Source organism: Solanum lycopersicum, chromosome 1, assembly GCF_036512215.1.
Source record: "Solanum lycopersicum chromosome 1, SLM_r2.1".
NCBI classification, from domain to species: Eukaryota; Viridiplantae; Streptophyta; class Magnoliopsida; order Solanales; family Solanaceae; genus Solanum; species Solanum lycopersicum.
Genome location: NC_090800.1, coordinates 9,884,593 through 9,898,722, shown reverse-complemented (window position 1 = coordinate 9,898,722; position 14,130 = coordinate 9,884,593).

The following is a 14,130-nucleotide window of genomic DNA, read 5'->3' as shown; positions in this document are numbered from 1 at the left end:
AAGCAAAAAATTATCTTTTCCAAGCGATTGGTTGCTCAATATTGGAAACTATTCTTTCCAATAATACTGCCAAACAAATATGGGATTCAATGAAGAAGTATTAGGGATCAACAAAGGCAAAAAGGGTACTATTGCAATCTCTTCGTGCTGGTTTTGAGACTCTACAAGTCAAGATGGGAGAATCAGTTTCAGTGTACTTTTCAGGGATGATGGCAATAGAAAATAAGATGCGGATACATGGTGAAAAGTTGGAAGATCTCACTATTATTGAAAAGATAATTTGCTTCATGCCGTCGAAACTCAACTATGTTGTTTGTTCAATTGAGAAATCAAAAGAAACCAATGAACTTTCCATTGATGAATTACAAAGTTCACTATTGATTCATGAGCAGAAAATGAATCGCCAAACCAGCAAGGAACAAAATCTTCAAGTCTCATCCAACTACCACTCTTCAAAAGGTGGTGCCACAGAATACAAAAGAGGGAGAGGAAACAATTTTTGAGGTGGGAGGCACTCACACCAGAAAATTGAAGAAAAATATTCAAATTCTCAAGGAAGGAAAGAAGTTGTTAAAACAACTATAAGCTAAAGTCAATAGACAAGTCAAAGGTTGAATGCCACAAATTTTACAGGTATGGCCATTATAAATCGGAATGTAGAACTAACTTCAACAGAGATGGTGGAAGGCAGTCCAATTTTGCAGAATAGGAAGAAGATGAATCTTTAATAATGGCATATTAAGAGAAGGAACAAGTGATGACAAAAAAAATTCAGTAGAATATATGGTACTTAGAAATTGGTTGCAATAATCATACATGTGGAAACAAGTTTGCTTTCTCCACATTAGATGAGTCATATCAAGATTTTGTGAAGTTTGAGAATGACTCAAAAGTTTAGTCATGGGAAAAGGAGAGGTAAGCATTCGAACTAAAAGAGATATTGTTCAAATAATTTCAGATGTCCATTTTACTCTTCAGTTGAAGTCAAATCCGTCGACTCTGGTCAATTGCAAGAGAATGGATATGAAATTGTAATTAAAAATGGATTTTGTATGATTCAAGATGACAACATATGTAACAAGAGGAACAAAGGGACGGGAAACAAAAGAGCCCCTTAGTGCCTAGAACAGGATTGGGGGAAGGCCCTATGTGCAAGAAATTAAAGCAACATCGGCTTTACAAAGTTAGAATCAAATCTTTCCGTTGGATTTTCCAATTCATTTGTAAATAATAATTTAAGGGTTTTAAGCAACTACTGCAAGTTTTTGCGGGTGTAAGCGAGTAAAGAGAAATCTTAGACTATGTACAATGACCATTTGTGTTACATCCTTGTTATTGCATTCTTTTCATGTTTAAGTGTTCCAATAACAACTCTAAGTCATTTATAACTTTCTGGGACTACCAATTTGGTATCCTGGTCGTTCTTTCGGTTTTTGTACAAGTTTCTATATTTTGGGAGTGTCACGACCCGAGTCTACACCTTGGATGTGGCCGACACTCAAAGACCATTGTTGGTCCCCCAGCGAACCCTCATCTTGACTGACTACAAGCGGAAGACTAAATTAAGCATGCAAAATCTTCAAGCAAAAAGAAATTCATAAAACTTAAACACAAACTTTAAGTCCAAAGAAAACTCTATATAATAAGATATATACATCTCACCATAAAAGGCAACTTTAGTCTTTGAAATATTTTTAAAAATAAATGAAGACTTCTAAAAATGTATTGTCTATCTATGAAGCCTCTAAAATGACAATGGTGGAAGGTGGGGAAAGACCCACGACCTCCTAACAGCCGAAAGTAAATGTAATCCCCCGGAAGTAAGGAGACTCACCATAGCTAACTCAAACTCTCGAATGTATCAACAAAGCTCATGTTGAAGATCATGAATATCTGTGTATGCAGGCCAAATGACTCATTACGTGGAATGTACGAGCATGTAGGGGGAATTCTAAAGCATAACATAAGCTTGATACTTGAATAAAAGGAAACATACTTACCTCTTTTCAACTAAACTCAAATCAAGAATAACATACTCAACTCAAAGATTAGATACTAAACTTCAAGATATGATACTCGACTCAACAAAGTACAAATTAACTCAAGATACTCAACTCTTGATACCCAACTTAACTCAGTTCAGTATAAAGCAATTTGAAACAAGTTCAATATAAAGAAAAGTTTTTAAAAAACATGGTGTTAACTCAAGATGATAATATCATAAAAACATATCATTCTCCCTCTCAAAGTCTACTTGTGCAATGCATGAATAAAGTCCCATACCCTCATTCATACTAAGTAGAACCCTATGAGGAACCATGTAATTAATACTGTGGGAGTTTCTCTAACCAACAACCACCACTATAAGCCTAAGTGGTGATACAACGTCTTGCCCACGCTGCCAGAACTATCGTCAACCTAGTGGATCCACTGGCTAACCTCACGTGATCATATAAAATTATGACCTATTAATATCAATGATGGTTACATAGTTTACATGGAGAATTGAGTTAATATTAACTCTCATCCCCACATTGGTTCTCAATACTACTCCTAAAATATACTTTTGCTCATGCTTTTTTAAAATAACCTCTTTCCTCTAGGTTGAGACAATTTGGTCTACCTTTTTTAGCTTTTAAAAGCCCTCTTGGAATTCCTTGTTCAAAACTCTTTTGGGAAGTCTTAGTTCCCTCTTAACTCAAATGAGAAAACATTTATAAACTCTTAAGGAATACTTAGTTCCCATATACTTATTTGCAGAAAAGAAGTTCAACTTTTCTCTTTCTCAACGCAGTGCTCAAGTCTTCAAAAGAAGTTTCAAAACAATTTGTAAAAAGACTTCTTAAAATAGGGTTCATGTAGAATTATAAATATGAACGAATCAATTCAAGGTTTTCAATAACCAAGCATAAGACTCAATACTTAAATTCAGAAACTCCAGAACTCAAGGAGTCAATGATACTACTCATCTCAAGAATGCTCGACTCGGAGGGTTCATGCAGAATTATGGGCATGAACTACTTAACTCAAAGACTTAAGCTCGACTCAGAGGGTTCGTGCGGAATTATGTGCATGAACTTATTAACTCAAAGAATTAATGGGTAATATGTAATAGTCCCATGATAAGGAATATAATCTCAAAAGGAATAAGGAACTCAATACTTAAGACTTTGGAATTTGGAGATACTACTCCTCTCAATGATACTCAATTTGTGGAGTTCATGCGGAAGTTATGGGCATGAACAGCTCAACTCGAAGGTCTAAGTTACTAGATGGAACTTATGTATACAAAAATTCTTATTCTCTTACTTACTTCCTCAAAACATAGTTCAAATCCTTGATGGATCTCAAAGAATTTACAATTGAACATTAAGGCTTTCTTGAACTCTACTATTAACTCTCTCTTGAATGTGAATTATGAATTCAAGAGTTATGATTCATGATATGAAGGATCTAGGTCATATTGTAGACTCATTAATACATTCTCCTCACTCAAATGTTCACTTTCTTGAGTCTTGAAACAAGTTACTAGAAGTTGTAAAAGACTCCTCTAAAGGACTCAAAGGGACTATCTCAAAATGTTCGGAAGAACTCTCAAAACTTAATCTCAACTTTACCTTGATTTGAATTATTATTTCAAGGTTTTGATTCATGTTATGAAATTTTGAAGTGTTTAGAAGTGGTTTAAAGTGTTTAGAATCAAAAGGAGTGAATATATACTTTAAATGAGCTCAAACAGAGCGATCGGGGGCAAACTGGATAGGGCAGGTGACCTTAGGGCTATGGGTGGCATGGGAGGCCAAACCTTGAAGTACAGATAAGAGTTTAGGGTGCTCTGGCAGGCGCGCCACGTCAGGCCCCATCCCAGAAAATTTATCGAGCTTTTTTGCTCGTTTTCTCACCCTAACTAGCCTAAAATCGAACTATTTCTTCCCCAATCACTTGGATTCGATTACTTAACTTAATAATACTCTAATCTACTGAAAACAACACTCAAATTACCCAATTTCACATCAAGAATTCATCAAAAACCCAACAAAACAATATTTATAATGAACCTCAAAAACACCTATCAAGAAGTCATGAAGAACTCTAATCTTTAAACTATATATAGTCATACACAAGTACTAATAATGGAGATCAGTGATATGAACATGGATAGCTTATTAATTATGACATTTACATCTTGGCTCAGCAACTACCCAAGGAAGCAAAAGAACCTTCTAGAGGCAATTAACGATTTCTATAAATGTGTGTAAAGCAATTATAGTGACATTGAATCAAATGATTATTAATTAGTGTTGGTAAAAAAACTTAACATTATTTGTTAATGTGCATATCTATTGACGCTAACAATTTTTATTGGCTTAGTGTTTGTCTATTAAGTACCCATAAATCTACTTAAAAGTCCTAGCATCCACCTCTAACTCCACACAAGTTTGAAGTCTCTATCTTCATTCAGATCCTTTTCGAAATCCCCCTATAACCACTTATTGAAGATAAGATTTTTTCAAGACTATGGCCGCAACTCTATTATTGTGTTTCAAAATTAGGAGAAATAAAGCTTCAATAAATAAAAATTACAAGGCAAAATCTACAACTAGAAATCTAACTTAGGTGGTCGTTATGAAATGAAATTAAACTTTTTACGAAATTTTATTGGCCCAACGTATATCATGGGGAATCTGGCTAACACCCATATTTAAAAATTGTATTAGGGTTGATTTACCAATTGGTGGGTTTGAGATATGTGTCATCACGACCTCAATTTTTTGGGTAGTAACAATAAGAATTGTGATGCCATGCATGGGCTAATAGAAACAACCCGATCCTATTACTAGTTTACATGTGGCCAACAAGAAAGAAACAAGCAACCTCTATTTTTATAAATCTCCTTGACGTTTAAACACCCTCCTTAATAACTTTCGAGTGAATTAAATACCACCTTGAGAGTATACTATCACTCTCACCCGTCACATCACAGTCATGTAAGCACTACATCATTAAATTTATTTATTTATTAGTCTATTCACTTTTTTCTTGAACACTTATTAAAATTCATTACATAATCAATTAATCATATATTTATATATAAGATAAACCTAATCCTTCCTATGTGGCGCAACAACAAGCAAGAATTTCCTTTAAAATTTATTTATTTCAAAATTTAGCCTTTCTCTTTTATCAAATATGTGACTTTTATGAAAAGTTACGACTTTAATGAAGATTTGCGACTTTTATGAAAAATTGTGAATTTAATGAAGAGTTGCGACTTTTATCAAAAAATTTGTGACTTTAACAAAGAGTTGCGACCTTATGAAAAGTTGTGACTTTTGATCAATGTTATGAACTTTCCGAAGAGTTGCAACTTTTCCAAATAGTAGTAACCCTTATGATAAGGCACAATAAATATTTATTTACACTACCCTCTGTTGTCTATAAATAGAGGAACTTCCTTTCATTTTATAACAACAAAATTCTGATCCTCTTCTTCTAATTCCGTAAAATTAAATATTCATATACTTTGCTCCTGTTGAGTGACATGCTGAAGCCACTATTTCCGTATCAATAATTTGGTGAGTAAATATTGTTCTATCCTGAGAGGATGTAATTCTTTAAGACTCATGTATTGGAGAGGAACTGTTTCTTAAGGGTGATATTGTGTTTCCATTGGGCTCGATTTTTTCTTTTCTATTTTATTCTATTTTTCCATATCCTGATATATTTTTTTACACTCACTAATTGCTTATGATATTAATTATTATTTTTATTACATTTTTAAACTCTGTTGTTTATTTATCGGCAATGTTATTGTCTCCAGTTATATTGAATATATACACATATAGTACATGTATTTATTGTGCATAAAACAATTATCGTACTCAGTTTTAAAAATTTTTACGTTTTGATATTATGTATCATATTCGATAACATAAAAATATTTATATAAGCTTACATATTATCTATCTTTACATAGATATGAAATTTCTCGCTTATCAATTGAAGAAACATTATGCAAGTTCAAAAGAAATAATTGCTTTCATGTTCAAGCGTAATTTCTTTTTAAATATGTTAACAAATATTTGAATTTTCTCCTAAGAAATATATCACAATTATATAATCTATGCAACTTAAATGTCTCTTTTTATTACGAAATGTCTTTGTACATGCACTTATTTTCTTTTTTATTTTCCTTTTAATGTTGATTAAAGAACCACTGATTTATTATTTCGTGAATAATTCATTCATTCTTGAGTTATTTGATAATGACAAATAATCAAAATTCATGTGGAATATTGCTATTATTTTTTTAAGAACCTATTTTTACATTACTTTGAACTAGGTAAATTACCCGTGTTTCGCACATTATTGAACGTATGAATATTAGTAAAAAAAAAATTCCAAGTTCAATGAAATTTTTATTTCTGACTGCGCGAATCGCGGGCAAATTACCTAGTTTATTATAAAATTGCATTTTCTTAAATCAAAATTCAAAATGTTGAGCCATTTTCATTAATTTTAAACAGTTTTAACAAGTGAACCCACTTTTTAAATAGCTTCTCTTCTATGCAAATATATTTCTTAACTAGAAAAATTATTTTTTAAAATCAAAGATTAAAATGTTGAACCCATTTTTATGAATTTAAATATTTTTAACAAGTCGAAGTCAAAAATATAATGTTAGTGTTGGATTTTGTGTATAACTAAAAAGATGATGGAATGGAAGTAGGGTGTAGAGTGGGTGATAAAGATGAAAAAAGAAATGACTAATATGGGTGAAGAAAGGTACGAGAATGCTTCAATGGAGAAAAAATATTTGGTAAAGACAACAAGATAAACAGAGAAAAAAATTAAATTATTTTTATTAATAAATGGGGCCCGCAATTTATTTGTTATCTCTAAATTAGAAATTTCACATATTATTAAAAACGTAGTTTATAAAGAAAATATTCAAAATAATATTTATACACTAACCAATAAAAGAATGGCATGTGTATAATTTTATAATTCAGTTTTGTCATTTTAACTTCTCACTCGCTTTAAGAAGAGTGGATTCACTCTCACAGCCACATCACCCCTTAAGGGTACTTAATTCACTTAAAAATTATTAATGGGGTATTTAAACTTCATAGTTAAGTGCTAAAAAAAAGTTTTGTTGCCAAGTTAGGGTTTTTTTTAAATGTATTTTCTCTAGATTATAACACAAAGCATGGGCTTATTACACAATACATGGGTTTTATTTTTGCAATACAAATCATAGTGATCAGTATGATGATTATTATATCAACAAAAGTAGCAATAACATTGGCTAATACTCCAACCAAATCCCAAATGACAAGCTCCATGAATAGCTCCTTCCCATTTGATGCATTGGTTGTCACAATCCTCAGTAACAACACAAGGCCCTTTCCATGTTGCACTTGGTGTTTCACAACCTATTGCTTCTGCCATTTTCATTTCTTGAGTGTAAAAGAAAGCAACAAACCAAAAGTTAACATTATTCTGTTTTTTTATTGACTAGAAATAATTACTAACACCATAAAAGAATCACGAATTAACTACGAACTTCATAGTTAATTTAATTTTAAATCCCTCGCACCTAGCCGAATGTTGGAATAATAAATCGTTCCAATTGATTAATGACGAAGTTTGTTATTTACTTGAGAGTTCATCTGACACTAATTTCGCAATTATTCGAATTTTGAAAGTCAATTTTTTAAATTTTTATCTTGAACTCGGACATGAAATTATCGAATTTTTAAAAATAAAAATTTATATATTTAAAATAATGTAAACATAATTATAAGTCATAATCACTGACTAGTCATAATATTTAAAAGTCATCCATATAAATCACAGTCAAAGAAAATTATATTTTACTTTTAGAAATCAAATGATGCCACATAAATTAAAATAGCCTTTTGAATTTGAGATAGTGCTAGGGTTTGTAGTATTTTAAGTACTCACTAGTTGATGCGATGAGGAAGAAGAAGAAGATAGCAAAAAAGGCAGCATAGTGAACTTTAGACTTAGCCATATTTCTGATTATTTTTTTTTTAATTTTGTGAGGATTTAACTTTACATTTTATAGAGGGAGGGAGTCGATTATAACTAAAACAAGAAAAACAAAAGTTTTTTGAAAAATACAAAGAGAAGAATCAACTTTGGAATCCTATGCCTTTGAGAATGGTGAAGAAAATTGTTCTTTTTCATCATATATTTGTTCGTATTATATGGTGTTTTTCTATTTTTATAATTAGTTAAAAATAATTTTTTTAAATCAAGAATTATGGTCCTAGTTTTAGTATTTTATTTTATATAAATTTTTTTTTATATCTAGGCATGTACACATGTGATCTTTTATATTTTTCCCAAGATGCAACCCATCTTTAGTTTTAAGTATGCATTTATAAATTTAATTTTTGTTTCAAATTTTATTTGACTTTTGGGTAGATTTTACTTGAGAAAAAAATGAAAACCAAAAAAGTAGTCGCTTTAATATCAAAGTAGTAGTTTTATTGTTGTTTTTCTTTTTTCTAAAAGGAACCAAATTTTTTTTAAAATCATACCCGATAACATGTTTTTTTTTCTTTTTCGATAACATGTTTTTAGGTGATTGTAGACATTGAAAATAACTCATATTTGATTAATGAGATATCTTTCTTTCCTATTACTTATATAATTCTATTAAATATATAAAATTTCACTCATACGTTTATGTTATTCATATAAAATTAAAAAGAAAAAAATTATCATTTTGAATTTATTTCTTTTAAAAGACTTATGCTGAGGATGAACAAATTATATATTTGAAACATGTGAAAAGATAATATTAGCAACTTGTTATTGTTGTTGACTAACAAATCTTTATAATATTCGGTTAAAATCTTATAATCACAAATATTCATTTATAAAAGAAATATAAAATTATGTGATTCATAAATATGACATTTTAAACTATTTTTATGTCTTGTTTATGAACTATAATTGATTATTTAGTAGTATTATATAAATTTTACCAGTTATTACAATTTATGGAGTTTTTTTTTATAAAAAAATATACAACTTTAAATTTTAAATTACTTAAATAAAATTTCAACTTTATATTATAATTTAATTTAACATCATAATTTCATACTGTCTGTCCAATGACATATCGTGTTTGACTTGGTTGGGGACATTTTGTTGTTCATCTTGTATTTCAAACATACTTAGAACAAAACTTTGAACATCTTTGTAAGAAAACAAAGTTTAAGAACATTTTCACAACTAGAAAATTAAAACTAGTAGCGAAACTAGAATCAGAAACAGATTTAAAAAAAATATACGAAATATTTTTCTTAAAGAAGAATTGTTATTAATATGTGTCTAAAGAATCTTACTGATTCCAACAAACTTTGCAGAAACACGAAGTTACCAAGTTTAATGAACCAGTGAAGAACAAAAGAATAGAAGAACTGAAATTAATTCACAAATCTAAAGTTTGTAAAACACGTACCAGAATTTGGAAAATTTTAAAAGGAAAAGGATCAAGTCCACTGAATTCACAGTGTCCCCTTAAGGAAATTATTCCCCTCTAGTATCCGAGGTTTGATTTGGAATATGACCTCCCAGGGTAAAATGATCTCAATCACCAGAGTATAGATACCAAAAACTCCGGTGTCAGCGAGCCACTCAACGGCAATAAAGTACACTTAGCATACTAGATTTAGTAGTTGAATAAGAAATCCATGAATTCTATTTAAAATGAGAGGAAATCCCTCAATTTATAGAAAACAAAGAAAAGTGCGAAAAGGTTCTTATTGTGCCTTACCGGAAAGGTCACAAACCTTTGGAAAAGTCACAATGTTTCAGAAAGGTCGTCACCTTTCATAAAAGTCACAACTTACCATAAAAGTCACAACTTTTCATAAAAGTCACAACATTTCATAAAAGTCACGACTCTTCATAAAAGTCACAACATTTCATAAAAGTCACAACTCTTCATAAAAGTCTTCATAAAAGTCGCAACTATTTATTTTCCATTCACACCTTTTTAAAATCCAACAATCCCTTGCATGAATGTGGAATGACTCGAAGACAAAGAAACGGACAAGTATGTGTACTTTACAAGCAAGAACTAATTGCATCTGGATAAGTAGGTTTCTCCTTGGACTTTCCGTAGTGAACATATGTTGGATATACTCGAAAAATCGGTAGATGCGATATTTTTGAACCGTCGAACTTTGGTGTATACCTAGACAACCATATGTCACACAATTAACTCTTTACCATTTGTGGTTCTTACGGTTGTGTTCGTTTTATCAATGAACACCTCCTGGTTTCATGAGTGTATAGAGAGATGGACTTTTGACAATCATCTTCTTTGAAGCGGCTTACACTTCACACTCACATAGGTGATTTCTAACCGTGTTATCGCGTAGATATACTATTTGGTCAACTTTGCCAAACTTAGCAAATCATTAAAACCATTAATCTTTATTAACTCATTAACAAACCTTAATGTTGTATCCTTGTCCCTGAGCATTGTCTTCATCATGAGAATGGATTGAGTTTATTGACAATGCTGAACCGTCATTCACAACTTTATTTTTCTCCTTGAATCTAGCTCTTGGGATCTCCAGTCTGCTAGATAGAGTTATCGCCATGATGACTTGTCCTAAGCCGTAAATTCATTCTCTTGGATGATCTTTTAACTTTCTCTCTAGTTAGGTCTTTTTGTAAGTGGATCCGACACATTATCCTTTAACTTTACATAGTCAATTCTGATAATTCCACTAGAGAGTAGTTTTCTAACAGTATCATGTCTATGTCGTATATGACGAGACTTTCCGTTATACGTCATGCTCCATGCTCTACTTATTGCATCTTGACTGTGAAAGTGTATGCATACTAATGCCAATGGTTTGGGCCAAAATAGAATATCTATCAAGAAATTCCGAAGTCTTTTAACTTATTCACCGACCTTATCTAGAGCACCTAGCTCAAAGATCATTGTAGAGCTAGCGATACATGTCTCTTTTGAAATATTTCTAAGAGACTGCTCCTCAACCAATAGTAAATACATATCCACTCGTGAATTTTACTTCATTCTTCCGATGATTCAATTTGCATCATTGTATCTTTCAATATTGTTGGATATTGTTATAATGCAAGACATAGTTTTAAATATTATTTTAAATACTCCAAAACTCTTTTTATTGTCATCTAATGAATTTATTTGGGATCACTTGTGAACGGACTCAGTTTAAAATAGCAAATGCTATATCTGATCGCACAAACTATATGATATACATCATGCTTCCGAAAAATCTAGCACAATCCAATTGTGAGTCACTTTTGTTTTCACTCTTTTGAAATGCAAAGCTCACATTTATTGGACACTTGACAATATTGACATTCAAATATTTGAACTAGTTAAGGACCTTTTCAATGCAATGAGACAGTGAAAATGCTAAACATTATGGAGTTCTACGAATTCTTATATCTAAGATCGCATTAGCAACTCCAATAATTTTCATTTCACTTGCTTTATAGCATACGTTTAGTAGCATTTATGTCATTAGTGTCTCTATTGATGATCAACATATCACCAATATACAAACAAACAGTGACCTTATGATATTAATGTGAGCACATTTTTCACTTCCATCATTCTTCAATCCATTTGCCGACATGGTTTGATTGAATTATATCATTGTTTTGATGCTTCCATAATGTGACTTAACAAGTTCACATACTTTCTTTTATTTACCAGGTACCACAAAACCCTCGGATTGTTCCATGTGAATTTCTTCCTCCAATTCTACATTTAAGAAAGTTCTATTCACATTCATTTAATGAATTTATAGGTCATATACCATAGTAATAATTTTTGCATCCGAATGGATGTAATTCTAATTACTAACGAGTATATATATCGACAAGATCAAAATCTTATTCTTTTTCTAAAGCCTTTGACACAAAGTCTTGCTTTATATTTTTCAACAGTTCCATCAACTGTTATTTTTCCTTCTAAAGATTCATTTTGAACCCAAAGGTTTATTTTCTTGAAGAAGATCAATTAACTTTTAATATTGTTTATTGACACCATCTTTCCAAAGGATGAGTCTACAGAAGACACATAAAATGTTACAAAATCATATTCGAAGGAAGTAAATGTCCTTTAACATTTCACTAAGCCTCTGAATCTCTTTATTAAGTACATTATCCTTTTTCATTTCCTAGGTCTTTTAGACCCTTCTCTAGACTACTCAAGTCTAATTTTACAGTCCACAGTCATAGGTCCTATTTTAATTCTTTTGGGAATAGGATCTTGGACTTTGACTAGATACCCCCACACTTTGAAATATTTCAAGTTGAATTTCCTTTCTTTCCATTTCTCATATGGAAAAGATTGTATTCTGATAAAACAAAATCGTTTTCTTTCTAAAAGGACAAAATTTTTTGTTGATCCTTTTTGCAGTAAGGATAGTTCCTTCACACAAGTTTTGTGTAAACCAGAACTTATAAATAATGCATCCATCATTTCTTTCAACGTTCAATTTTTCATTAGATTGAGGTGAATATGGCAATAGTTTGATATTTCACTTTCCAAACATATTTCTGCACAATGAGATTTAAACTCTCCATTCTTATCACTTCTTATATATTTTTTCACACTGATTTTCAACTTCGATATTACATTGTCTAGACATTTCTATTGCTTCATCCTTACCATTTAGCAAATAGATAGTCGTTTCTAATGCAATTCTCAATAAAAGTAACAAATACTTTTTCCCACCATGAGATGGTGTTAACTTCATATCATAAATGTCAGTGTAAATCAATTCTAAGGGATTAGAATTCCTTTCAACAGATTTATAACTTGATATTTTTATTTATTGAACTCGAAGTTAGGCAAAACTTCTAAGTTGATCAGTTTTTCTTAAAAGGTTTTGTAATTGACATGCCCCAAGTGTTCATGTCACAAACATTGACTCAAACAAGTAAGAACAAATAAAAACATTGAGTTTGAAAAGCTCTTCGCGAGGTAACTTTTTCCTCTCTAATATTTTGTTCCTATTTCTTACAATTTTGTGTGATACAAACATTGTTTAGATTTTCAAATATCCTTTTCAGAAGGACATTTCCATAACTTTCAATGTGATTGTTATAGAACTACCTATGAACAAAGTTTCATCGGGTTCAATAAAGACAATATAGTCGAATTGTTATTTTTACAAAAACATAACAAATGACTATTCACCAATATTCATGTCTATGCAAATACTTTTATTATAATAGACAAATCTTTTTCATGAAAAATCACAATATTTTAAGTAATTTTTTTTCATAAAAGAACACAATTATTTTGAACAAGTATATATATAATTTGGATGTTTCATACTAGTCACACTATATACTAGTAATAGAGAAACTCAACAACCACAATACCAAATATACTCCAAGAATTTTGTGGGTATAACATAATACAAAAGTATCATTGAATTTCATATCTTTTGTTCCAAAGTTAAATTAGACACCAAGTCTAATCATTAAGCAAATAACCCCCACATTTCGAATGTGATCTCAAAAATATTTTTCAAGTATTTGAATATAGTTTTTCCACATATTTTAATGTTGGAAATATTATTCTACGAAAGAATTATAGCGCTGCAATTCTCTTTGACAATGTTTACACAGTGTCAAAGTTCATTCCATAGAGACACAAAATCACAAATTCTAAGTCACTGGTATTTTTTCTGTATCATAAATAGACATGTCACTTAGTATTTTAAATATTAACAATAAGGACAATACAAAATTGTACAATTTATTTCTATGTTACATTGAAGTTCATAGAAAATCAAAATTACAACACTGACTTATTATGTGAAGTTTTCATATTCTTCAAACCAATTGCAGAGTCCAGTTTATCTAGAGTATAAAACCACAAAAGTTTTTAGTCTACAAAAAATCAGACACACTAACATTTCCCATGGAGTACAAAACTACAAAAGTCTTTTTTTCTCCAAACAGAATAACACATATTCTTTATCACATAGAAATATTTTTCTTATCAAATAGTCTTCCAACTATAACAATTTGACATATTATTTTATCAAACAAAAATATGCATCTCTCATT